Below are 24,255 nucleotides of genomic sequence, written 5' to 3'. Positions count from 1 at the left end.
CCAAATAATAGGTTCTAAGCCCTGAAAACTGCACTTACAAGTTTATTTTTCCAGGATTTTAACAAAATTTGCGATGATTTCTTTCTTTAACTCTATTGTGGGTCTCAGTTTTCCCCTTAGCTTTACTGATGGTACCATTAACTTTCTTTGGAGCCATGGCTACAATATTTTATGGAAATAAAGTCTAAAAAAAAGCACAGTGATGAATATTTGAACATAGTCACATGTGTTGTCTGGGCGAGAGTGGTGCTTAGATTGAAGTATCACCTTGGTGTTCCCAGAGAGTTGTGGCACACGACTCACAGGTATTTTCAAATCAGACTTTCAGTTTGATTATCAAGCCTATTTATGAACACCAAGAAAACTTTGCATAATTTTGCTGTTCCAGGAGTGGAAAGTGTGAGTTTGGAGCCATTTAACAACTGAGGTATCACTGTAGATTGACATTTAATGGAAAATTTCCATGAAAACTTTAAAAAATACATATACTTTTAAAAATAAAGATACACAGGTTCTCCTTTTAATCAATGAAATCACATTCTTCATGAGATGTGACTTATGAATCCAAGTTTTTGTAAGTCTTCCCCAGTGGTTTTGATACAATTGGTTTGAGAGTTAACATTTAGGTTCCAAAGATGCAGAACATCTGTGTCTCCTTATACTTCCTTGTACAGATGATAAATCTTGTTTGACTGTCTCTGATCCACTATAAACTCTGCCCTAACTACATTTCCAGGATTCTTCTCTCTGTTTGTAGATGGTCTATCTCTGTTCATATTCGCAGGCTGCTCAGTGTGGAACACCAATAATATGGGGCCTCTTGTGCATGCCCGTTCCCTGGGATCCTTCTAAAATACCAACACTACAGATCAGTAAAAGATACTCTTCCCCACCAAAGGACTCAAGAGCGAAGCAGTAAGCCCTGAAGAATCAGCTTTCTTGCACAGAAGGCACATCAATTGTATGTAAGTGCGTGGATAGATAGAGGATAGATAGATAGATAGATAGATAGATAGATAGATGGATAGGTAGACAGATGGATATCCCCTTTACTCACTTATTTTTCTATGGAAACTCACAAATTTTCCACGCATGTTCCACTTGTGCATCTTCTCACAGAAGTACCATAAATGAGTTAGTGTGTTTTTGCAGCTAATTTAAGGATAAGATTTACATTGTAAGCGCAGACTTTTGCTCCAGTTAGGTCTGTTTATCCTGGCCTAGCTTCATGCACCATGAATGTCTTGTACAAGCAAGAGCAGCTGCATAAAGCCAAAATTCTACATGCTGCATAGAGAACATTTCTCAGCTTCCTGAGCCACAAGATTTACGAACGTGTCCTTATGGGTCTACTCTCAATCTCCATTCCTCTCCTGGTTTTTCCCACTGGAATTTTAAATACCATCGTACTGCTTTTGATTTTCATGGCAATCATCAGCTTTTCCATTAACATCATTATCTTATTCTGGGGTCCATTAGAACTTCTGCGGTAATGAACTTTGGGTGTAGCTGTTCACTATTTTCTTGGTTACCCACAACTCCAGTTGTTGTGATGATGAACGCTCTGCATACCATTCTTACCTGTGTCATGTAGCCTCTCTCGCTTCCATTAAAATGAGCATCCCCATGCCCCCCACACACTCTGCGGCCATCATCTTGTTATAACTCCATTACCTTTAGTATCATCTACATTATAACTCCATTACCTCTCACATGGATGCCATTACCTCCCATATCACCCCCTCTTCATTTCAGTGGCCCTCACCTTCTCCTTTACAGCCACCGGCTTTTCAATTACAGGTACATTAGCTTTATTATCACCTCAGTTACAATCATAATTGCTCCCATAACAATTTTGATGTCTTTATCCACCTCTCTACAATGCAGGACCCTGGCCACCTTATACAAAGCTACAGGCATCCCCATTATACACTAGCCATGTACTGCAACATTTCCTTTAATGTTAGAAGTCCCTTCTCTCCCTTCATCAAATCACCTGTGATCACGTTAACTACAAAAGTTCTTCCACTTTCCACAGAAATTTCAGTATTGCCATTGTTAGCCTTATTTACAACCTACCCCTGCATCCTATCCTCATTTCTTTTTCTGTAACAGCCAGACAGTAATAATCCTCACCTTAAACACCCCCCATACACCAAATCCTCTGTTAACAGTTGCCTAAGTCCAAGAATTCTAAGTACCAGTGTCTTTTTCAAAGCAGTTCAATACCTGGCTATCCACACTGGCATATCTGATATTCCAGTGTGGCTTTTAGGGGAGAGGAAGTTGCTTAGGATTGCCTTGTTTCAGCCATTAAATGTCAAACTCATGGTGGACTAGATCTCATTTTTTTCCATGAGCATTTAGCATTTGGACGAAGTTAGCATTCAGACAATGTGGTTGATTGAAAGGCTGGACGCATCACTACCCTTCCTTTATCTTTACACTCACAGTCTATTGCTTTTGCATTGAATGCTATCAAAATATCATCAATGTACTCTTTATCATTTTATTAGGTAGCTCCTCCTCTTCTTCCAGGGGAGACACAGCTATTCTTCCATGCCAGAATCATTGTCTCAATAATTGTCATGTTTTAGTTGTAGTGACTCCATTAAATTTCATTACTGCTCCTTGATTAAGAGTTAGGCTTCTCTACCACAGCACCTTTGGCCCCACCCAGAGCAGCCCCCAGCTCCAAGGATTCAGGGCATCTTTGCCACCAGATCTGCAGCCTCTCTTTCCTAGCAAGTATTCATCATTGCACAAGTGGTATTCTTACTGTAGCCTGTGTGAGATGAAATTCAAATGACAAAAGACCACTTTGTTTCCTCATTGCATTCTGGCTATGTGATCTTGCACAAATCATTCAAGCCATTGCTCAGATGAGAGAGCTCTGAACTCAAAACCTGGGTTCGAATTCAAGCACTGCCATGTTCTAATTTGTTGGACCTCAAACAAATTATTTAGCTTTCTTGTACATTAATTTTCTTTCCTGCAAAGTGGTGATAATAACAGTTCCTCCTATTACGAGTGCTTTAGAAGAGTATGGAGTCAACGCATGTAAAGTAATAGAAACAATATTTAGCATATAGAGAACACCCCGTGAATCCTAACTTCTTGGGGCATATTTTGCTCTGGACCAAAATGATCTCTAAAGTCCTAGATCGAACTCTTGATCAGTCTGTGATTCCAGTGTCAGACTATCAGGTTCTTGCAGAGTTCTCATCATTACAATCTTAAATCATTTCCTGGCTTTATTGTTCTCTGCAGACTCGGCAGGGAAGTGCAGCGCTCTCCTGGCCCAGAGCCACAGCTGTCCTACAGTGGGCGTGATCTCTAGGCGTTTTCTTCCCTGCACCTAATGAAAACTTTCTGAGGTTTTTGCCAAGACTGAACTTGACCTTCCTACATACACATGTATTCAACCTGGTGAAGCCTTACAAACAACCTCACCTTTCTCCAATCTTCTTTCTGTTTTGTTCTTTCAAATAGTGCTGAGGCTTTCTCAGGTGACCCTTGAATGTGTTTGACGCGAAAGTCAGAGCCATGAAATGAGATAGGGCTGTTCCCAGCCATGCTATACAGGAGGCAACGTTATATTGTAGCTTTACTCCTCAGTGACTTTCTGCTTGTCTCTCTTTCTCTCTTTCAAATTACTTTCTGTCTCTCCTTCTACTACTTCACCTAACCACTCACCGCTTATGCTAATTACTCACAATGCAATTTCCAGGAAGAGTGCTCTATTCTAAAATTATTATTCCTTCTCTTCCTATCATTATTTCTCTGCCTTTCCTCTGGACTTTCTTTCTCCAGTGGAATTTGGAAAAAAAAAAAACTCACTGTAATACTTAGCATTCTAGTGTGGATAAGCAGGTGGTTGAGGAGACACCTGTCATGTAGAATTCTGGTAGAAACAACACTTTGACAAGAATGTATCTCAAGCACTAGAATTTCAGACAACTTGGCAGAACCATTGCATTTATTTGTTTGTTTCCCTTAAAATTTAGATTGGGGTGCAATTGGGATGAGGATAGGAATTTTTAGAGTAGAGAGATTTCACTGTGCCAATCAAGATACATTTTGTTAGTAGTATTTTGCTTTGTATAGAGCATCCTTAAAAAGCCTTTGTATAGCTTTCTTGGTTTGTCCGTCTCTGTCTCCTTCAGAGGGTCCTGGAACCTTCAGCTAATGAAGCCATTTCATTGGTTTCGGAACGTCTGCAACTTTTCAGTGCAAATCTTAGTTGTCAAAAATCAACCTGATTACCTTAAGTAAAATAAGTGAGGCATAGAAATTCAAAGAGCACATGTTCTGTCTTCTGTAGAGAAGCTAAAAGGATTGATCTCATGGAAGTAGAGAGCAGAAGAGTGGGTACTAGAGCCTGGGAAAAGTGTGGGGGAAGGAGAGATGGAGAGAGGGACGCAAATGGGTACAAGAATACAGTTAGAAGGGAGAAATGACTTCAAATGGTCTGTAGCACAGTAGGGTAATGATGGTTGAAAATGATTAATTAAGTATTTCAAAATAGACAATGGAGAGGATTTTGAATGCTCCCAACAATGAAATGATAAATGTAGGAGATGATAGATATGCCAATTACCTTCTTCTGATCATTGTACACTATGCATGCATTGAAATGTCACTCCACATCTATAAATGCATGCATTTGCTACATGTCAATTAGAAATAAAAGCTTATCTAAAAGGAGAGCAACCTGAAAGGTGCAGGTTTTTCAATGTAAACTGAATTCCTCTCAAACATGGGGAAGAATGCTTCCCTGTTTCACTATAGAGACAACAGAAACAAATGGCCTGAGTCCAACTGCAAAAATGGGGACCTCATACATATTTCCTGCCTCCAAAGTGTTGCACTGTGGCCAGGGAAGCCCTGGGGTGGCACAGGTGTCCAGGGAGATGAGAGGCAGCTGCGGTAGCTGCCCTCCATCACTTTCATGGCCACCTTTCCCCTTTTCTGAGTTCTTTTTTATCTTCTCCTCCTTTTGATCTTCCTTTGTTTCATAGTTCACGTGCCTTGTGCACTGGGCCTTCCTGGTACACATCACCTCTGCTTTCCAGGCCCAACTCTCTGCCGTGATCTCTCCCATGAAGTTCCCTTCAGTCCTGTTCTCTGACTTTGTGACTCTGGCCCTATTTGGTTTTCGGTGCACTAATACAGTCAGGGACAAAGTAGTTGGTCATACTGTCATGCACTGCTGTTTTGTTTGTTTTCTGGAGTAAGGCAACTGCCTTCTTGACTAAATCTTAAGCTCCTTGAAAGCGGGAGGCAGGATATGTAGCTCTTTCATGTGGCCTGAGGTACAAATCTTTACCTTTCGCGTAAAAATTTCCCCATAAAGATTTGATAACTGTACCTCCTACCCTTCCTTTCTTTTCCCTCTTATCAGTCTTGCTTTTCCTTTTATCCTCCTCACTCTACTTCCTCTGTTCTCCTCCGCAGCCTAAAATGCCACAGGCCAGTGGTGCTCACAGCTGTTGCTTAAGCATGCTAGACACAGTCAGGGCTTAGGGGATTTCTGGCTCCAGATCACTCCAAGCTAGGGATTGTGTTTGAGTGACAGTGGGGGTGCCACGCTAGACAGAGCTGACTCGCAGTCACTCAGAGTCATTGGTTCAGGGAGAGAGAGAGACAGACAGAGAGAGATTAACTTCAGTGCTACAAAAGGATGCCACAATAGAGAAGCTATTTGGGGACAATAACCTTCACATAAAGAAACTCAATCACCCAACTGTAAGAGCTGGTTAACTCTTTACAACATATTTGCTAACTACATTGTAGATATTTCCATTTAGAGAAAAATCTGGACAATTTAAATTTGCTTTGATGACATACTCAAGGGTAATTTTACATGAGTTTTTTTCTACAACAAATACAGGTTCTCCTTATGATCAATTCTCATCTGTATGTTGGGAAGCAATTTCAGTAAGTACTTAGCTTAATCAATTTGTATCTGTGCACTGACCTTTGAGGCTCTGTTCCTGGTCCCATCAAGTGTACACTGCAATTCTCCATCTCTTCAGACAGCATATTTTTTAATATTTGTACATGGCTTTCATGTTCAATCAATGCAATCATCTGTTCACTCCCTTTCACTGCTTCTCTTGCCTGGGGAGGTGAGAACTAAGCACTTGTGCCTATTAGAAAATACTTATTTACTATTTCCCTGATACCCTGAGAATTGTGAAGATAGCAGGGCATTCTGGGATCATAAAAATAATGGGGAAAAATAAAAATTTTTTATCAGCTTGTTTACACAATTATGTAAATGATGAATACTTATACATGGCTGATTCCTCAATTATTCATGGTTTAGAGCTCTTGAAAATTCAATTCAACTAAATCACCTTTTCTTCAGCTGCTATGATGAGCCAGGTATTGTGATTTGAGAAAGGGGAAACAAAGATACAATGTGATAGGGAACATTAAAGAAGTATGCAAATGACTGTAATGCAAGTTGAATAAGCACAGTAAGAAAAGCATATTAAGCGTTCTGAGGGTTTGGAGCACAAAAGAGAGAGCAGGTATTTGAGTGGAGTCCTGGAGGATGGAGGGGGTCAGGGCAGGAGCCCCTTTTCTCCATCCCCAGTGCTGCTGTTTGGTTCAGGAACACTTCACCTCTACTCTGGACTCGGAGCAGCTTCTTCCCTAATCCCCTCTGTCACTGCTGCTTGTCCTACATCTCCTACATCACCTTCTCAGTGTGACACTCCCCAGCTCTGAGGCGCTGACCCACTGTGTTCCCCTAGTCTGCAAGAAGGACTTAATGTTTCTCAAGGTCTCATATATACTGTCTGAGCCAGTCTCTGGTCTCAACCTGCCTCTCTCCCCACTACTCACATGCTACCATGTTGCCTGGGCCCGTGACCTCAGTGACTTTGCCCATGTTCTTCCTTAATACCCAGACTGACTCCTCTTCTCTCCTCTTCTTTTCCCTTTCTTGGAGTCCTCATTTGCAAACTCTTATAAAACTTGCCCGCTGCAATCTTCTTTCAGAGCAGAGCTGACAGTCCACATCCTGCCTCTTCATAGAACTTCATTCCGTCTCTCCATACACTGCCCTGCTTTGTCATTTGGAGCAGGGGCTGGGCATGCCTGCTTTCCTTGTAAGAGTGTATTCTGCTTATGGTCAGGATCCAGACTAGACTTGGCACATAGCATGTGTTCAAAGCATGTTTCCTAAATTGTATTGAACTCGTCACATAGGTGGGAAAACCATTCTATTTTCCATAGGATTAAAAGGTAAATTACTATGAGAAGTGAAATAGAATATTTTCCACATAATTCAGAAGAAGAGGAGGTGATAGAGAGGAAATCAAGCCTTAGTTGTTTGCCTGTTGGTTTGTTTTAATGGTTATAGGACTCATCTACAAGCAGAAGAAACTGAGAGAAAACACAAATGAAGAAAGAATCAGTGGAAAGGACCAATAAATGGATCAAGCTCTAGAAAGGGATGGATAAGGCAGGCACAGAGAGGTCAGCAAAGGTAGCCTTTGGCAAACAGGGGGCATGCTTTCCCTGTAACAAGGCAAGATGAAAGCAAGTTAAGGTGTAGAAGCATTCAGAGGAGAGCAGGGCGAAATTACTAAGGCTTTGTGTGTGTGTGTGTGAATGTGTGTGTGTGTGTGTGTGTGTGTGTGTGTGTGTGTGTGTGTGTGTGTTGTGAGTGTGGGGTGGGGAGTTATGCGTGTCTGTATGTGTCTTCCAAGCAATTGAATGCAGGGCTTGTGCTCTGATCACAATTTTGTTTTTAAACTTTGAGATAGGGTCTAAGTGCTAAGATTGCCCGGGCTGTACTCTTAACTTGTGATCCTTCTATCTCATCCTCTCAGTGTGCTGGGATTGCAGGCATGTACCATTATGCAGGGTAGAAAGGCTCTTTCTATATGTCCCCAAGCTTAGAAAGAAGAGAAAATATTGCAGGAAAGTTCTAGCTGAGACACTCAGCACCTTTAATTTCTTTTTTACACGTAAATCACAAGATACTGAAAGAAAACACAAGTACAGTATTTAAAACATACCATCATGAGCAATGACCTCTTAGATGACACGCTCATTATGAAAGCCTGTCATAGCAGGATGGAATGCTTACTTTCCTTAGAGTGCAGGGCTAAGCCTGAAGGCTCTGCCAATATCTCTGATGTTCTTTTTTCCCTTCCATATGGAATAGTCATATGAGCCCTGACCGATGGGAGCTTTGGATAGTTATACACTGCGATTCTATAGCTATATTTTGTTGAGCTTCCACAGTCTCAGTTTTATCAGGCAGCCCAAAAAGCTGCACACATTCGATTGTGGTTTCTGTTTCCAGCCACAGTTTAAAATCTTTCAAAATCCCTCAGTGGTCCCCAGAGGCTGCCATGAGCTCTGGATTCCCTGGGTCAGAGCAAGAGGAGTTTTCCCCTAGCCTTACCCACACTCCAGCTTTCTCATCTCCTAGGTGGCACCCCCGGGCTCTTAGCGGCCAGTCAGGAAAACTGAGCAGGTGGTATTTTCCCACCCAAATGCAAACCCAAACGCAAGGGTTAAGCTTAAGGTTTAACTTCTGAAAAGCTGAAAGAGTGGCTACATTTGTTGAGCTTTGGAAAGGCTTTCAAAAACTTAGGTTCAACGACACTTCTTGAATGACCACCCACAATCAGAAAAGCAAACCTTATTTTCAAGAGTTTCCAGAGATTCTGGGTATACCTAGGCATCTGGTTTAGAAGAGGCAAGACAGTAAGAGAAAAAAATTCCTTTTTGTTTGTTTATGAGAATACTTTTATACCAACATGGAACAATTTTTTATATTTACTGTTGGTTTTATTTTTCTTGTTCTGTTTTTACCTTTTTCTAAACTTCACAGACAGGTATTAAACCAGAAGGCTATACCTATTTTCTTGATGGATGAGTTTGCTCCTCTGGAACATGAATCCACTCACAGAAGTTACAGAAGGTGCTGAACATCTTTGTGCAATAAGACAACCACATTTCTGACTAGTTTGTATGATTCTTGGTCAAAGTGTGGTATTAACAAAATTAACATTGAATTAAATAACCAAATAATAGTTTCCCAGTGAAAGTTGTTGCCTAGCCTGAAGGAAAGTTCCCAGAAGGTGTGGAGGCAAAAAGAGTTTTATCATAATTGAAAAAGAATTCTGTCTGGTGCCTTTTGTCCCCAGATTAACTTTCTTTGAAAACGCATGATCATAGAGATTCATTTACACATGCAATCATAGATTCTGAGACATGAAAAAGACCTGAAAGATGCACACAAACCCAATTTTATGTTGCAAAAAAGCTACAGGAGAAAATGGAGTGCTGCAGAGCCATGCACAGACCAGAGCAGCCACAAAGCTGGGAGCTCAGTTCCCCAAATATCACATTTATCTCAATTTGGCAAGAAGCTGAAAGCCTATCTGGGACCATTTAAGTTCTAATGTTATTAAGGTTCATCTAATCAGCTCTTAAAGTAAGCTGCTTGCAAATGCATGGGGATTGAAGGTAAGATAGAAGAAGCAAGCTGAACCAGGTAGTTCAGACTCGCCTGATAAAGCACCTTGGTTTGAATTGCCGTAGAGCTGTGAGACACCTTCCTGCCTTCCTGACTGATAGCTTCTGCAATTACGACACCAGGCCATGTTAGTGAGAAGTAGTTTGTAAGTGCGAGCACGACCCAGAACATCAATCTGGACAGGTAGTAATCGCCTATGAAGATGATCACATGTGGAACAAGGCCCAGCAGGGAAAGGTAGATGGCCTCTGTGCCAGCGGGTGGCTTCCAAACTTAATAGGCAGAACAGCTGGTGCTTCCAAAGACTATCTCTGAGCACTGCGTGTCAAGCTGAGGAGCCAGCTGGACCCCTCAGCCCCGACCTGCCTGGGCCCCGTGGCAGCTGTTAGCTACCTAAGGTCAGTCCTTTCCATTTACCTTTGTTTGCCTTTCCCTGGGCTCAGGGACTTCTGTCAGCTTTATACTATCATGGACTGTGACCCTAGTGTGCACACACTGGTGAGGTCTTGGGTCATAATCCTTCCCCACCCCAATCCTGACCATCCTTTTAATGGCAAGCTCATCTTGTTCCCGAGCATTCTTGCCTTAGCTTGTGAGCTGATTTCCAAAGGCAAAACCAAGAGCAAAGTGCTGTTTCCTGGAGTGAATCCATCTCCAGATGTAATGGTTAGACTTGTCCTCAGTTGTCCTTCCCTTCCCTGCTGCCACACATCATTTCTCAGCAGCCCCTCCCCACACAGGGTCTCAATCAAACACCTTGGCCCCCTCTTTCATGTTTCCAAGCCCTCCACCAAAGGCCTCAGATAGCAGAAGTGGATGAAAATACATAGATATCCTGTCACATTAATTACTCATCCTACATTTAACCAATTGTTATGGTTGATACATTGTGTCAACTTGAGAAGTTTAACAGAGTCTCAGCAGGAAGTCAGGATCCTTGCTTTGTAAATATCCTTATCCTGTGCAAAAGGAGGGCACAGAAATTTTGTGAGTGCTACATCTTCCCTTCTGCTCTGGCTGCTTTTGCTGGCTGCTGTCTTGAAGTGTGTCCCAGTACTATGTCATCCTGCCTTGGAGCCAGCTGATTGTGGACTGAAACCTCCACAAACAGTGAGCTAAATAAACCTTTTCTTCCTTTGTTTTGGGTGTTGGGTATTTTGTCCCAGCAATGAAGGAAAAGTAACCACAGCAACAATATTCTTTAACTATTTCTTTAACATATTACCAGAAAAGAGTGACAGCACCCTAAATCACCTATTTACATTGAAACTTTCCTAAGAAGGCAGTATATTATCAAGAGTTTTATTGGAGAAATTTCATTGGGTGAAGAGTTTAATACTCCATTGCAAATAGTTTGTCAAATATGAAAATATCTCCATACTGATACATCTCCGGGGATGCTTTTTCTGACAGGTCCCTCAAATTGCTGGGCTGCCTGCTCCAGTTCTATTTGGTTGTAAAGAACTTGATCTCAACAAGCTGGTGGCCTAGAAGCATCAAATTAATCAATTTACCCTCTCATACGGGTGGCTGACAGCCAGCTTCATGTGATCATGTCTCTTGCAATTTTGAATATTGAAATGTTTCAAATGTCAAGTGTCTCCAAGTGAGGTAAGATGTTGCTGAGGATATTATGGGCTGATTTACACACAAGCTTCAGAAAATACTCGTCTTATGTCTCTAGAATACCACGATGAGTACTGAGTACATGATAAATCTCAGGAAGAAATGAGTTTTTCCCAAACAAATTTTAACAGCTGTATAAACAAATAGAGAGAGAAGGCTGCTGAGTACATTATCATTGTTTTGTACAATACAAAAGGGCCATGCCTGTTTGAAAAGTTCCTACTCCAGTGAAGCAGGTTTGAGGGCCATGAAAGTTATTAAGGCGGCAAAATATTCATTGTGCCTGTCAACTCTGTGAATCCTCAGAGTCTTCTCTTGTGGACCATTTTTTAGAGGTTATTATTTCAGCCTGAAAATTCTTTAGACATATATATGTGGCAGGAAAAAGGAATTAGGAAAGCTTTTAAATTAAAAGAAATAAAACGACAGGTTTTTCCTCCAGCCATATAAATAGTTATGGATAGAGATAAAGAGATGGATATTTTTTCATAATACTTTATTAGGGGTTTTGGAAGTCTAGAAATTTTAGAGTCAGGGTGGTGAATAATTTAGCACTGATTCAAGCAGGCTCAGTGCAAGCACGGGTGGGCTGGGAAGCAAGTCTAGACTCTTGGGGAAACAGAGCACAGTAACACACGTTTATTACCAACTGTCTCATGAAATGCATTTGAGAAATAGTTTATGAGACATCAAAAACATTAGAATTCTATTTCTCCATTGTTTTCATAGACCAAATAGAGCCCAGAAGAACAGATGCGATTGGCCACCTCATTTTAGGTGAGACTATTCCTTCCAGGCAGTTGTTTCAGAGACAAAGGATCAGAGCCCTGGGAAATACAGTTACTAGTGAGAGACTGAAGCTGGACTTTGGTATGGTAAATCATAAAAGGTTCGCAGCAAACAGTACCTTTTGTGATGGTGTTTCTGATGTATTCTCTTGACCACGCTTTCTTTAAGCCTAACTCCAAAAGATATCTGTTCTCTGTACCGTAAGGACGATATAAATTCCTGAAACAGAAAGAAGTCGGGTAGAAATATGGTTATGGTTTCAAAATAAGGAACTTCAGTGTCTGTTTCTATTCTAAACACTTCATTTTTCTTTAAATCAAGTTGGGGTTGTATCATCTAAGATTCCTAAAACAAAGACAACTGGTGCTTTTTAAGTTACTTTTTCACTTTAGAGTTTAATTTGTTTCACTAATTTTAAAAACTAATTTTCATAGTTTTTCAATAACATGGTAAGTATTTAAGGTAGAAATTCTTTAGAATGATTATAAATCCAAGAATGTGTTTTATTCAACAAATTGAGGCTTTTTGAAAATGACTGTAGTGCATACTTAGATGATCTGATTATGACAAATGTTTTGCATTTCTCCAGGAAGCTTCTTCCCAGCCAATACCTTTCTCCCCAAACCAGATCCCCTTTTTATCTCCTTAATATCCTCAGCATGTTGATTAGTCTTATGTCACAAAAGTCACCCATTAATCATAAGCCTTTTTAAGTATGTTTCTTTCAGTCCTGACTTTCAAGGACTCTCTGGACTCTCCTTGCAGTCAGAATCTTTGCCCCATTCTCTGTTTCTATTCTTGTCCAAAGCACAATGACAGCACAGGACAGAGAGAGAGAGAGAGAGAGAGAGAGAGAGAGAGAGAGAGAGAGAGAGAGAGAGAGACAGAGACAGAGATAGACAGAGACAGAGAGAGAGAGAAACAGAGAGAGACAGAGACAGAGACACAGAGAGAGACAGTCAGAGACAGAAACAGAGACAGAATGGAAGGAAGAAGAAAGAAGGGAAGGAAGGAAGGGAAAGAAAAAGAAAGAAAGAAGAAAGGAAGAAAGGAAGGAAGGAAGGAAGGAAGGAAGAAAGAAAGAAAGAAAGAAAGAAAGAAAGAAAGAAAGAAAAAGAAAACAAGCAAGTAAACAAGAAAAACAATTCTCTCAGGTTAGAATCACTGCAAGAAGCAGGAGAGTATCTATGAATTACAAGTGGGAAGCTTCTGAACAAGCTTACCCATCAGTCTTTTTAATCAGGGGTCCTATGCAGAACTCAGACCAAGCCTTTCCCTGATTGCTAATACCTGTCAACATAGTTGGTAGTTTTATAATTATGCTGTCAAGGGCTTCCTTCTCACGAACTTTGCTAAGCCTCAAGGATCTCACTTAAAAGCATCTAGAGAAGATGCGTTTGCAAAACTTGATTAGAGTCTCAGAGAGAAAGTAGAAAGCATTTAGCTTAAGTATGGAATTGATCATTTATTTAAGTTTTCTGGAATGAATGGAGGAGCTCATGGGACTTCAGAATTGGAGGAAGGGTAAAGGTCATTCAGTTCTGGAAGGACACATAGACTCTGTGTCTGGTGGATCCTCCAGTATGTCAACAGGCTTCCTGCAGAGTGGGGTCGTCAAGGACTCTGAGGCTGTGTCACTAAAGAAAGAATGGTCCAATGCTTTGCTGGTGCCTGAGATAGAGAGGTATTGGAGAACACAAAGATACCTAGCACCTTCCTCTTCCAATTCTAGTCTGTTTGCTGAATGAAAATAAGCATAAGTTCTTTGGGCACTGTAATTTGGGTAGCAATTGCACAAACTTTTCAGCTTATTTTGAAGACAGAGCTCTGACATTAGACAATTTCTCCTTCCCCCTCATTTTGTCTTCCTCCTATTTCCCTTTTTCTCATCCTATCTGTGAAGGTGACTTTGATCCTTAGAAAGCTGGTCCAATCTCTTTTGAATCAACTAAGTTAAAACTTATGAAAAGTGTTGGCAAAATATCCTACAGTTGAGTCCATTAAACACTGAATACCTTCCAACATAGCATTTATCAATTTCTCCAACAAGGCATAGACACATTCATTTATCAACTCATTCAACTAATATATGTTTATTATGGTTTAAAATGTTTTCATTTAATGTTCTTAACATTGGAAAGGTGATACAGTAATAAGAGAATCAATATGAAGATGCCTGCAGAAAAAGCTAATCACTTCTCCCCCTCTTTGTCCCTTAGGTAACATTTTAATAGATTGGTATATATCCCTTACCCAATCACAGTGTCTCAAAAAACAGATGGAGACTGGATATGCATCTAGAAGTTTCCTTGGGCTTGTGCTTGTGTTATCACATCTGTGGGACTGCAGGAAGAAAAACCAACTAGGAGGTACATTGAGCTGACCTGAGCTGTACCCTGAGAAAGGGTACAGTCTTTGGACCTTATATAGGCCATTCTTTTCATGTCAGCTGCCCATAAGAAGGAGGTGGGCACAATTTTGGGTAAAAAAGCTCCTTTTATCTGAGGGCAATAGCTGCAGAGGAGCTCAACTGTGAGTCATCAGCAACCAACAATCCCACAACACACACCCTCCCTTTTGCCCATTTAAACCTAATTATGCAATATAAAAGATATACGGGATGTTTTGTTTGTAGCTCTTAACTGAAATAGTCTGTAACTTGCTTTGCCTTTATGTACACACATCGCCATTTCTCCCTAATTTATCTGTACGTGCACACACATACTTCTATTAGAAGATCATATCACGCAGCTAGGCCTTTTCAAAACATCTTTTTCCTGTTGCCTGGCTTTCCCCACCTCCGGTCCTTCTCTGTACCGTCTACATTATCCTCAACCCTCACACTGACAGCGTGGAACAGGCCCTTCTATGCTCCCTTTCACACTTCCCCACCCACATGCAGACAAGTGTGAATGTGCGCACATGAGCTTATTTACTTCTTTGGTCAGTGGCAGTGCCCACACCAAGCAGTAGGCTGTGAAGAAGAGCACACAGCCTCAGCCCTCAGAGAGTTCCTGTTCATAGAAATGGCAAGTGAAACGCAGGAGGGGAGGTCTCATCTGGACTCAGGCATGGAGGAGGCAGAATTATTCAGAGGATTAGAACCAGAACACCGACCTCTGCATTCCAGTCTTGCAGTCTTTGCCTTTAAACTACTTTTTAAAAACTAGGTCTCAAACTGGGCTGAGAGGTGGCCGAATTGAATTTGAGCACCTGTGTGCTGATTTTCCTGAAGTCTCTGTTAGAATGAAGCTTATCATGAACCCAATACCCTGGCCTTTGTGATAGAACACGTATTATCTCAGTAGAAGATCCACTTAATTTGATTAGCAAGTTAAAATATCACAACAGTCTTATCTTAGGGCTGATTTTCATAGAACTGTGGGCCAGGAGAAGGATTATTATGACAGAAGTTGAAGCTGGAATGTCACAACACAGGCATGTATTCCTGCAATAGCAAGTTCCAGAAACGAAGCCCTGGCTCAGATAAATAGCAGGTACAGGGCTGATGCTGCCAAATGCATTCAGTCTGCACACGGCCAGCGGGATTTGAGGGAGAGGGCACTGGCATCGTGAGGGACACACGAGAGCATGCGTATCTGACTGTCCAGCAGCTCTGGCAAACAGACATCTCCTGTGCATCCTCCAACCCCCTCACTGACTCATGTTTGCTCTCTTCCATGCTCAGCATTTTCTTTTCTTTTTTAAAAAATGTTATTTAAAGAGAAAAAAGCAAAACAAAAAATGGTCGAAATAATACAGAATTTTTAAAAACCACTAAGAAATCACTAGTTGATAAATTACATACTGTCATCTTAGAAATAGTTCTTCACGTTACAAAATTAAAGCATACAAAGTGGACATTCAGACAGTGAGACTGCAAACAGTTCTGCTCAATGATCCAACAAAAACTTAGTAATATGGTTATCTATCTAATACACTTAAAGATACATGCAGTTATATCTTCTAGAGCACTCTCTTTTCCTCTCTTTTTTACAATAGCAATTACACATTTTGGGTTTTATTACTCCTACAGTTCTCATTACTTTTTACACTAGAGACACAATGTGATATTTATAAATATATTCTTATTTATTTCACTTATGAAGATAGTCTCAAGTTGCCTCCATTTACCTAGGAAGACCTCAAAATCATCCTTTTTTTAAAGCTGAGTAATATTCTATTGTATCACATCTTTTTCATCCACTCTGCAGTGGATGGGCATCTTGGTGTTTCCAAGATTTACCTATTACAAATTGTGCTGCTATGAACATGGGTGCACATATATCACTGTGACATGACCTTTTCAGTTTTTCTGGGAAATACCCAGGAGGGGAATAGCTGGATTGAATGGAACTTCCAATCCTAGTCTTCTGAGAAGTCTCCATAGTGATTTCCATACTGGCTGCACCAGTCTACACTGCCACCAACAGTGGAGCAGTGTGCCTTTTGCTCAGCATTTTCTAGTGTCAAGTTATAATAGCTCATCTTTGAGAAAAAAGTTTTTATCTGAAACATGTCCAGAAAACACACAATATCTATTCCTTCCCATCAAATGCTGACCTTCTTGTAGTGGAGATGAGTTCAGCCACATGAGGGGCTTGGCTTAGACTTTGTAGCCTGGGCTCCCAGCCCCTGAATGCCCAGGCAGGATACGAGAATCTGCATAGTTCAGAGAGCACAGTCCAAAAGGCACTGTTGAGTTCGATGACAAGATTTTCTACAAAATCTTGTGCTTTTTTGACTTAGGTGAATTATGGGCAGAAGAAAGGCCCCTGTCAGGTTAAGAGAGACACAGCAATCAAACACTGCCAAGGATGCAAACTTCATAGCTGTGGTTCATTTTGATATTCAGTGTAAACTGTGGTGCTTGGATGGTGTGCTTTCTGTACTGTGAAGAGCTGGAGACGTTCCAGTATTAGTCATTTGATTCCAAGGATGCTGACTAGCCCTAAACAAAATAACTCAACACCCAAAAATATGATTTATTCTTTTTTCCCTCAATTTTCACAGCAGTTGGTAGCTGAACAATGGACCAGATTGTGCATGATCAATACATTGTACTTAGTCACCTTAATGAGAAAATTAGAACCTCAGGCAACTATTGATGGTACAACCCATATTTTCTCTTAAACTCACAAGGTCTCCACCAATAGGGATCTTGAATGACTATTATTTCCTGTTTCTGCTTTAAGGCATACAAATGTGAATGTTAGAAGGATTTCTCTGACCCACTGGTATTGACAACACTTTGCAGTTCAGCAGGGTGTAAAAGTTCATGAATTCTCAATTTGTTGTCTACAGATGTGTAACAAATTAGCCTGAAATCTGGGTGGTTCTGGTGCCTTAGAAGGTTTCAGGGAAGATGCTGAGTAAGATTGCAGTCACCTGAAGACCTGCAACGCGCAGAGAGGATCTATGTCCCCAAAGGCTCTCTTGTGTAACACTGGTCACTACAGTGGGTCTCAGCTGCTCCCCACATGGATTTTCAGAGTTGCTTGAGTGTTCACATCATGGTGCTAGATTCTCCAAGAGTGAGGAATCCACAAGGTTGCAAAGTGTAAGCCATAATGTCTTTTAGGGCTAAGCATACTGTCATCTCTGCAATATTCTGTTGGTTATACAGGTTAGGTGCATTTCATTTGGGGGAAGCCTGCACAAGGTATAGATACTAGAAAGCAAGGATCAACTGGGGGTCATGTTGAAGGCTAGCTACCACAAATGCTTTGTTTGCTTTGTTGATAATGGTAAAAAATGGGAAAAGACTTTTAAGCTTATTTCTCCTAAGCATGGGATTTGGTTCAAATCTTTCTCTTACCAACCACATTCTTGGAAAAGATACTCAATCTCACTAAACACTCATTTTTCTAGTCTGTAAAATGGGGAAATGGTGCAGACTTATTATTTACTATACATAAAAGGCTTAGGTCAGCATGGAGCAGAAAGTAGGAACTTCTCTTCCCCTCATCCTTTCCCCTCAGGGTTGTCCAAAAACAACTGGATGATGTAGTCAAATGACCCCCTCTCACAGTGGGCTTCCTCCCCCAAACACCCCTCCAACCTGCTTTGCTGACCCAAGGAAAGGCTCATTCTTGACAATTTAGGTTTATATCTCCCCACAGAAGATTTTCTGAGGCTTAATAAAGTCTTGGATGGGTAAGAGCCACTGCAGTTCTTTCATATCTTAATTAGCACTTAATTTAGTAGAGGCACTGTTGTCTGGAAAATCTGACAGACAGGCTCAATAATTATCTTTTATTACTAATACTAATGGAAAATATGGTCAGGAGGTTCAAGTTTTCCCAGAATCTCACATTTAATTGAATGGCCCAGTAGAGAATCAAAATGAACAGACTGCCCTTTCCACACTGTTTTATTAAAAATGTTTTGAAATGTGATGGTGCCTTGGGCTCAGGAGCTTTGCCGACCTATTATCTTTGGCTGTGATCTTTACCTAGGCTTAGAGAAAGAGGGGTGTGCCACCTTTAGGTTGCTGTGTCCCTCCAGAGAGCATGAAGTCACATCTTGATGACTACCAGCAGCATTTCATTAACACCCCTGTCTCTCCTCCAGGGAAGGTTTTGGTTTGGAGATCATTACTTTAAGGTCTGAACTAGGGAAGAGGAGGGAGATGCTTTAGAACATTGCTATAGTGATGTTGGCTGGGTCTCCTGGAGGTTCCAAGCCGGAAGTGGAGGCAATCATCATTGAGGATGGTAGCTCAACACTTTCGTGCTGTCACAATCAGATGACACATCAGGGACCAGGGACTGGCTATGGCTCACAGGATCACAGGGGATGGTGGGGAAGACACGCTGGGCCTGGCATTTTTCCTGTTATGAATACACGTAGTAGGTTCTTCACAGTTGTTTGTCAGCAATGAGATATGCCAGTTTAAGCCTCCCATTTTTTAGAATTAATCTGGGACAGGTGATCATGTGCCAAGCTATCTTACTACCCCAGGGAGAGCTGTGGTTGGCACAGAATCATTATGGGCAGAATAAGGGACTCTCTGTACCCACACATGGGTATGTGTTTTATAAACCGTATGAACTCCCTAGATTCAGTACTACCTTGTTACCGTTATTCTAAGTGGATTATTTGGATGAGTCCTCATGCTCCGCTTCATGAGACAGAGTCCTGATCTGAATATTTGGCAGGTTATGAGTGGAGTCAGTTGGTTTCCCTCATCAAGTGGATGATTTCCATTTTTCATAATTCACAGTTCAGACTGGAGATAATTCATCAGGTCTAACAAGAGACTTGAAATCAATGGGGCAGCTGGCAGGAGCAGGGCTAGAAGACGCTGGTGTGTCCTCTGGCCTGGGAAGGCACAAACTGCTTGTCCTGCCCATTTTTTTGCACAAGAAGCAGCCCCTTTCTAAATGGGTTTCCTGTCATTTCTGATGTATAATCATGATGCTTAGGATTGGTTCTTTCCTGAGCCTCAACATCTCTTTGAGTGAAACTCTAATTCAATAATCCTAAATGGAGCAGATTCAATGTATGAAAAATGAATTAATAATGAGCCCCACATCTTAACTAGACTAGTGATAGCAGTGGCTCAATGGCTGAAGTTTTTAAAATTTCTTTTGTCTTCTTCCTCTTAGTCTACTTTTCTTGAGTTTTCTATAATGTTTATATTTTGCTTTAGTACTGACAAAATAAATATTCTTTAAAAAACTGAAAATCATACTTTTTATCATATTTCACATTTTTATCAAGACTTACAACCATAATTTTTATCCTGAGGTCCACAGAGGGCCCACAAACTTAGCTGGATAAAAAATTGCACCTTTGTTTTCATCAACCTTTCACAAAAGTTTAGAAATTTCTCTGGATTTTGAATGTAGAAAACAAACCACACTAGTATTAGCAGTAGCTATAATTTTGTCACAAATAGAAATCACAGCTTTTTTATATCTCATAGTTGTTGCAGATATGTTGAAATATATTTAAGCTTATTACTACTTCAAAATTACAGTGGTTATTAGGCCTTCTAGCAGATCTTGTTATTTACTGTGTTAATAAAGAAGCACATATATTAGTATACCACAAATCTGGTTTTTTAGTATTTTGATAACCGTATTTCAATAAAGGTGCCATTTCCTCTGCAATCCTATATATTTTATTTTTATACATTTATACTACCATCCTGGAAAGGGACTCATAGATTCACAAGACTTCCAAGAGAATTCATGATGTAGAAAAGTCCAAGAGCCCTTGGATTAGGAGAGAAGATAGGGAGCTGGCATTTGTTGACACTACCATGGTCAAGACCCTGAGCTTTCTGTGCACTGAAAGCCTGTAAGGAAGGCACCAGTACTGTTCATTGCTATGGACTGAGTGTGTTCCCTAAGGGTACATCAGTTGGAAATCTAATGCTTAAACTCACATTAATGCTCTTTGAGCTGGGGCCTTTGGGAGGTAATTAGGACTAGAGGAGATCATGAGAGTGGGCTCTCAATGATGGCATTAGTGACTTCATAAGAAGAGGAAGAGAGACCCAAGTTGGCATTGTTTGCTCTTTCTCACCATGACACCCTCTACCATTTTATGATGCAGAAAGAAGGCCCTCGCCCCGTGCTGATCAGATACAAGCACCCTACTCTTAAACCAGAGCCATAAGTCAAATAAACTTCTAATCTTTATAAATTACGTGGTCTCAAGTATTTTGTTATAGTAATGTAAAATTATGCAAGACATCCTCATTTTGCAGTCAGGAAACTGACTAATTTTTCAAGGTAATTCAACTTCTAAGTGGCAAAGTTAGATGAGAGCTCAGGAAAGACTAGATCTAGATGGCCTGTTTTGTTCTTCCTTTGCCTCCACAGATGAGTCAATATTTAATGTCCTACTTCATATATTTATGTGTGGCCAAGCCATCCACTGTTGTCTGACTGCAAGTGTCATGTGGTATGTTTGACTGTACAGCTAGAGTGCAAATACTTCAAGTGCAAGATTTGGACTATTGTGTATCTCTCCAAAGCTCTTCTCATAAAGGAATTAATTATGCTCTGAGCACTAAGATGACCAGCAAATATCATAGAATTTTTGTTGCTGAGTACCTCTAGGACTCAAAAGTCATTGTGTACTCTTGGCTAACAAGGCTATATTTATACAGTGTCTCCCTTTCGTTCTGGGGATGCTTCTCAGGACCCTCTGCTTCTTCACTATTCCACCTTCCATTCTCAACCCTTTTCCCAGAGCCTTTCTGTAATCTAAAAGCAGCAGAAAGTTCTGGGGACTAAAGTCTGACAAAGACAAATGCTTCATAACCAGGAGGCCTATGTGCATGGTCGTTAAGTGATCACCAAACCTGGAACACCACCCTGGAAAGACACCCCTTGGAGAGCACTTAACTTAGGCCTAATTACATTTTCTAGCCATCAATCACCAGGGCAATTTCCTGTCTGAGCCCCTGTACACTCATTTCTTAGTGAAAGAAACAAAAAATGAAGTCAGAAAAAGAAAGAGAGAACTTCAGATCAGGCTAGGTCTTCTCCTCTGATATAAAGCCCTTTCTTGTCCAAGTATACACATAGGGACATTATCTCCTCTTTCCCTTGGGAACAGGTAATTTTGGGGACAGTCCTTGGTTGGCAAAGGTGTGATCTTCAAGAATGTATATGAAGTATATTTTCTGATATAGTTATCAAGACTCCCTCTAAGATAGCCAATTTCTTTTCAAAGGACCTGACCTGAGGCTCCTACTTGATGACTGGCCGAGGTGTCACTCTCTTCTTGGAAAAAGTTCAATTTTAATTTGCTTGATATCATCATGTCCCTTGGATCTGAGATTAAGGTGGGATCAATTGTTAGAGTGATAAAGGTTAAACTTCTCATGCATTTGAGGAACTCTATGTGGAATTTGGTTGGTCTATGAGCCAAGTCCCTGCTGCTTTCCCATCATAGGATAACACAAGACTCCTAGCAGAGGGCATGGGTAGCACTCAACCTCTCTTCCTTGTGGGGGTTCTAGTCAGGCACTGGATCAAGGGGCTACTTCTGGAGCTTGTGAGCTGAAAATGTATAGGTGGGGAGTAACCCAATCAAACAGGAAACAGATTTTATCAAGAGTCAAATGCAAATCTATTGGAGATACAATTACCATTTTGAATGGGATAATTCTTTTTGTGTGTGCCAAATTCTCCAAAGCTAAATTCTGGGGAATCTGAGCCAGAGGAAAATATAGGAAAAAAAGTCAGAGGTCAATAATTTGATACACGCAGGACCAGTCCTCAAAATTGGGTACAAGGCATAACAATATAAAAGAGCTCCAATAGGCCACAACAGATCTCAGGTACTCAAGTTGTTATGCTCAGATACTAGCCTTATGGGTAAAAAGAAGGAGAGGTACAGGATTGGAGCACAGAAAGTGGCCACCTGTGGTGTGACTAATAAGGTGTAGACAGAGATAGTAAATTGAGCTAAAATAGTTTGAGCAGAATCTCAGTCTTAGCAGGACTTGTGTTTAGGTGAGAAAGTCTCCTGGAAAAAAAATCGTGAAGGTATCAACCCAATAATCTTTTTTCCAATATGAAGATAGAGGAATTTAGTCCAACACAGGGTAGGGATGGGGCGCAGCTGGTTGTGTTTAGCATGAAATGGCCCTAGAAAATGAAATCTTGTTTTCTTTCATCATCCTCGTGGCCTGTAAAAATTAATATTTTATGTAGAATCTTGAATTCTTGGATTCTGCTGTGACCCAATAGTGTCCTCTAGCCATTTTATAGAATGCACTATTCAGAATTCATTGGTTTTTCCCTGGTAGAGACTGTCTGGACATTGTGTGTGGACCTGCATTCTTGGCTACCATCCACCCTAGATTGGCAGATTAGGCAGATTAGGATGTAGCAAACAAGCTGGAGAAGTAATCATAGCCAGTCAACTACAAAGTTCCAGAACACATGCACAGAACAGTTCCCAAAGTCCTGTGCACAGAACCAATCAGAGAGTGCTATCTTCAATTCCTCCTGAAAAACCCAAGCTGGTTTTTGACAGGATGACTTGAACTCGATGTTAGCCTGAAGAGTGTGAGCTATGAAAGATGGCTGCCATGAAGCTCTTGGCCGCTGTGCTGTCTCTTTTATCAACTCTCACCCTGCAGAGTGTTCTTTTCCTGCTTCCAGCTGACCCAAATTCAATCGGCAGAGCATGTTTCTTTTTTTGTCATATCTTTAATAAATGTAAAACCTGTCTGTTTTGACATTTTTCTCGACCAGTTCTTTGGTAGAGACAGAAAGAAAAGACTCTGGAAAAGACTCCAGAACCCCAAAATTCAGTAATTTTCTGCCAAGGATTTGACAATCAGAATTATTCCTACGCAAATTTCCAAATGTATGAAGAGTGGAAGGTAGGACCACCTCTGGTTACCACATTTCTCTTAGCCTAGAAGAAAGTAACTGATCTCCTAGATACTGAGTTTATGCTGAAGGACCTGAGGCAGGTGCTTAGGAGTCTCCACAACCCTATAATTTCTACCTAATTAGACCAGGCAAGTCCATTAAGTAGACTTAACATTTTGTTTTAACATTTTGAACTGACATATGATATCCTTGTAGACAGAGATAGTAATATTTATTTTAGTGTCTTTGGTCAGTGAGGGTCTGATGCATTTAGTAGTAGGCCTTGAGAAAAAATCAGAGCCATGCTCCAAAACCAAATCTAGATCCACTCAGCTTTTTCATAATAACCTCTGTTTGCCTCTCTGCTCAGGAGAAGAGAAGAAAAACAAAAATACAAAAAGCTATTGATGTACTGGCCACTTACTCTCCATGATAATTAAAGTTCTCTGGAAGATAAAGAGATGAATAACAAAGGTTCCTGTCCTTGAGAAGATACAGTACTGTATGTAAAGAGATTCTCACCTGGCTTCTGTCCCAGGGTTTAATGGAGGCACAAGCAAAGCAGAGTTTTGGGGATTCAAAGGCCGCTGGGGAAAGAAATCACATAAAAGAAGTGCCAGGGCTCAGAAATGGGAAGGACCAACTCAAACAGAGAACCCACAGAGTGAGATTGAAGAAAACACAAGCACTATGAATGTGCACCACTGAATTGTAAATAAAACACACCATTCCTTCTAAGAATGAGCCAGAACCAGTGAGAGATATCTTCATGTCAGTTAGCTGCTTCTGCAGCATCATTGAGGGTCTTTACGGATGCCTCCAAGTTTCTGTTTCTGAAGCTCACATTTGTACCAATAGGAATCTTCATGTTGCTATTTGCCCTTCCCAGAGATATTTTCATTTTAAACAAAATCATGTCACTTTGTAGCATAACATAAGCTACTCAGATCAGCTATTGGTCTGGACATCAAGAGAGAGAAGGAA

At 40.8% G+C, this 24,255-nt stretch overlaps 1 protein-coding gene across 2 annotated transcripts in view; it reads right to left on the bottom strand.

The window, feature by feature from the left end:
- Positions 1-24,255, bottom strand: part of Tnr (tenascin R) — a 427,384-nt gene that overhangs the window by 198,676 nt on the left and 204,453 nt on the right. For both annotated transcript variants that reach the window (XM_003474657.5, XM_063240217.1), the window contains exon 2: positions 12,042-12,142. The gene's annotated coding sequence lies outside the window, so the exon portion shown is untranslated. The remainder of the gene's footprint in view (positions 1-12,041; positions 12,143-24,255) is intronic.

Source organism: Cavia porcellus, unplaced genomic scaffold (genome assembly GCF_034190915.1).
Source record: "Cavia porcellus strain 051 isolate PalLab524CR breed Dunkin Hartley unplaced genomic scaffold, mCavPor4.1 scaffold_29, whole genome shotgun sequence".
NCBI lineage: Eukaryota > Metazoa > Chordata > Mammalia > Rodentia > Caviidae > Cavia > Cavia porcellus.
The sequence above is the reverse complement of the archived record's forward strand: the minus strand, read 5'-3'. Positions and strand labels throughout refer to the sequence as shown.